This window comes from Loxodonta africana, chromosome 15, assembly GCF_030014295.1.
Source record: "Loxodonta africana isolate mLoxAfr1 chromosome 15, mLoxAfr1.hap2, whole genome shotgun sequence".
NCBI classification, from domain to species: Eukaryota; Metazoa; Chordata; class Mammalia; order Proboscidea; family Elephantidae; genus Loxodonta; species Loxodonta africana.
This window is the reverse complement of record NC_087356.1, coordinates 48,171,400-48,175,988: the sequence shown is the minus strand read 5'-3', so window position 1 is coordinate 48,175,988 and position 4,589 is coordinate 48,171,400.

The following is a 4,589-nucleotide window of genomic DNA, read 5'->3' as shown; positions in this document are numbered from 1 at the left end:
AACAACAATACTGGTGAAGAATGGGCTTCTTGGAGCAAGTAGACACATGAAACTATGTTGGCATCTCCTGTCTGAAAGAGAGATGAGAGGGTAGAGAGGGTCAGAAGCAGCTGAATGGACACGAAAAGAAATAGTGGAGGGAAGGAGTGTCCTGTCTCATTAGGGGGAGAGCAATTAGGAGTATATAGCAAGGTGTTTATAAATTTTTGTATGAGAATCTGAGTTGATTTGTAAACTTTCACTTAAAGCTCGATAAAAATTAAAAATAAATAAGTAACCAAGAGGAAAATAATAAAAGAACAATAGAGGAACAAGAAACAGAGGAATCAAACAATATGGTAGACTTAAGACCATTAACTTAAATGCAAATGGTAAATACACACTAATTAAAAGAGATTGGCAGAGTGGGAAAAAAAAATGATGCAACTCTATGCTGCCTAAAGGAAACTCACCAGATGGAATACACAGGAATCAAATCGGCTGCATTTATGGAAAGAGATGATGGAAAAGCTTAAAATCATAGGTCAGAACAAGGCCAAAGGCCAACAGCAGAACAGATCATCAATTGCTCATATGTAAGTTTTAGTTGAAGCTGAAGAAAATTAAAACAAGTCCATGAAGGCCAAAATATGACCCGAATTTGGAGTCCATCTCAAGAACAGATTTGACACGTTGAACAGTAATGACCGAAAATCAGGCAATGACTGAAGATCAGGCGAGTTGTGGGAAGACATCAAGGACATCATACATGAAGAAAGCAAAAGGTAATTTAAAAGACGGGAGAGAAAGAAAGGACCAAAATGGATGTCAGAAGAGACTCTGAAACTTGCTCTTGAGCACAGAGTAACTAAAACGAATGGAAGAAATGATGAAGTAAAAGAGCTGAACGAAAGATTTCAAAGAGCAGCTCAAGAAGATAAAGTAAATTATTACCATGAAATGTGCAAAGACCTGGAGTTAGAAAACCAAAAAGGAAGAAAATGCTTGGCATTTCTCAAGCTGAAAGAACTGAATTAAAAATTCAAGCTTTGAGTTGTAATATCGAAGGACTCTATGGGTACAATATTGAATGATGCAGGAAGCATCAAAAGCAGATGGAAGGAATACACAGGTTCACTATATCAAAAAAGAATTGGTTGACGTTCAATCATTTCAGGAGGTAGCATATGATCAAGAACCAGTGGTACTGAAGGAAGAGGTCCAAGCTGCACTGAAGGCATTGGCAAAAAACAAGTCTCCAGGAATTGATGGAATACCAATTGAGATATTTCAACAAATGAAAGCAGCACTGGAGATGCTCACTTGTCTATGCCAAGAAAATTGGGAGACGGCTACCTGGTCAACCTACTGGAAGAGATCCATATTTTACCCACTCCAAAGAAAGGTGATTCAACCTAATGAGGAAATTATCAAATAATATCATATACAAATAAAATTTTGCTGATGATCACTCAAAAGCAGTTGCAGCAGACAGAAATTCAAGCTGGATTCAGAAGAGGACATGGAACAGGGGATATCAATTCTAATGTCACATGGATCGTGGCTGGAAGCAGAGAAGACTAGAAAAATGTTTACCTGTGTTTCACTGACTATGCTAAGGCATTTGACTGTGTGTATCATAACAAATTATGGATAACATTGAGAAGAATGGGACTTCCAAAACACTTAATTGTGCTCATGTGGAACCCGTACATAGACCAAGAGGCAGTCCTTTGAACAGAACAAGGGGATACTGCATGGTTCAAAATCAAGAAAGGTGTTCATCAGGGTTATATCCTTTCACCATACTTATTCAATTGTATGCTGAGCAAATAATTTGAGAAACTGGACTAAATGAAGAAGAATGTGGCATCAGGACTGGTGCAAGGCTCATTAACTACCTGCCATATGCAGATAACACAACTTTGCTTGCTGAAAGTCAAGAGGACTTGAAGCACTTGCTGACAAAGATCAAAGACTACAGCCTTCAGTATGGATTACGCCTCAACATGAAGAAAACAAAAATCCTCACAACTGAACCAATAAACAGCATGATGATAAATGGAGAAAGGTTTGAAGTTGTCAGGGAGTTCATTTTACCTGGAGCCACAATCAATGCCCAGGGAAGCAGCAGTCAGGAAATCAAATGACACATTGCATTGGACAAATCTGCTGCAAAGGACCTCTTTAAAAAGTGTTAAAAAGCCAAGGTGTCACTTTGAGGACTAAGGTGTGCCCGACCCAAGCCATATTTTCAATCATCTCATATGCATGAAAAAGCTAGACAATGAATAAGGAACACCAAAGCAGAATTGATGCCTTTGAGCTATGGTGTTGGCAAAGAATATTGAATATAAAATGGACTGCCAGAAGAATGAACAACCAGAGTGTCCTTTGGTAGCAAGGATGGTGAGACTTCATCTCAAGTACTTTGGACATGTTGTCAGGAGAAGGACATCATGCTTGGTAAAGTAGAGGGTCAGTGAAAAAGAAGAAGACCCTTGATGAGATGGATTGACATAGTGGCTACAATGATGAGTTCAAACAACAACAGTTGTGAGGATAGAACAGGACCAGGCAGTGTTTTGGTATATTGTACATAGGGTTGTTATGATTTGAAACTGACTCGATGGCACCTAACAACAACAACATGCAAGGATGATTCAATATTAGAAAATCAATCAATGTAATCATCACATAAATAGAACAAATAAAAGAACCACATGGTCATCTCAATCAATGCAGAAAAGGCATTTCAGAAAGTCCAACACTCATTCCTGATAAAAACTCTCAATAAAATAGTAATAGAAGAGAAATTCCTCAACAAGATAAAGGACATCTATACAAAACCAACAGCCAACGTTGCTCTCAATGGAGAGGCTGAAAGCATTCCCACTGAGAACAGGAACAAGATAAAGATGCCTGTTACCACCACTCCTATTTAACATTTTGCTGGAAGTCCTAGCTAGAGCAATAAGGCAAGGAAAAGAAATAAAGGGCATCCAAGTTGGAAAGGAAGAAATATAACTATTCCTTTTCACAGATGATGTGATACTCCCAGTAAAAGATACTATACATAGAAAAACCCAAAGATTCCACAAGAAAACTACGGAAACAAATAGAAAGTTTAAGCAGAGTTACAGGACACAAGATCAACATACAAAAATCAGTTGGATTCCTAAATACCAACAAAGAGAACTTTGAAAAGGAAATCAAGAAAACAATATCAGTATCATGGATTGAATTGGGGCCCCCCAAAATATGTTCAACTTGTTTAGGCCATGATTTCCAGCATTGTGTGGTTTTGTCCTCCATTTTGTGATTGTAATTTTCCTTTGTGTTGTAAATTCTAATCTCTGCCTATGGTTAACAAGGCAAGACTAGATTATGTTAAAGAGGATTATGATGGGATTGTAACATCCTTACTAAGGTCACATCCCTGATCCTATGTAAAGGGAGTTTCTCTGGGGTGTGGTCTGTACCACCTTTCCTCTTACAAGAGATAAGAAGAAAGGGAAGTGAGCAGAGAATGGGGGACCTCATACCACCAAGAAAGCAGTGCTGGGAACAGAGCACATCCTTTGGACCTGCAGTTCAGGCACAGAGAAGCTCTTGGTCTAAGGGAAGATTGTTGAGAAGGAACTTCCTCCAGAGCTGGCAGACAAAGCCTTCCCCTGGAGCTGATGCCCTGAATTTGGACTTCTAGCCTACTGTGAGAAATAAATTTCTCTTTGTTAAAGTCCATCCACTTGTGGTATTTCTGTTATAGCAGCACTAGATAACTAAGACAGCCAGTTACAACAGCCCCTAAAAAGCTTAAAAAAAAAAAAAAAAAAAAAACTTAGGACTATATTTAATAACCACTACAACAAAGAAAACTACAAAACACTACTACAAGAAACCAAAAGAGGCTTATATAAATGGTAAAACAAACCAAGCTCATGGATAGGAAGACTCAACATTGTGAAAATCTCAATTCTTTCCAAAGCGATATACAGATATAATGCAATTCTGATGGAAATACCAATAGCATTCTCTAAAGAGACGGAAAAACTAATCACCAACTTTATGTGGAAAGGAAAGAGGCTCTGGGTAAGCAAAGCATGACTGAAGATAAAGAATAAAGGAGGAGGCCTCAAACTACCTGACCTCAGAACCTACTATACAGCCATGGTAATCAAAAGAAACTGGTACTAGTACAAGGACAAATAGACCAATGGAACAGAATGGAGAATCCAAATATAAATTCTTCCACCTATGGTCAGTTGATCTTTACAAAGGGCCAAAGTCCACTAAATGGGGAAATGACAGTCTTTTAAAAAACTGGAAAAACTAGATGTCCATCTTGTAAAAAAATGAAACAGGATCTGACACCATACACAAAAACTAATCCAAAATGGATCAAAGACCTAAATATAAAACCTAAAATGGTAAAGATCATGAAAGAAAAAATAGGAACAATGCTAGCGGCCCTCATATATGGCACAAAAAGAATACAAACCATAACTAACAATGCACAAACACCAGAAGTCAAACTAGATAACTAATAAATAAATAAATAACTAGGAGCTCCTAAAAATTAAACACGAATGCTCAGCAAAAGAATAAAC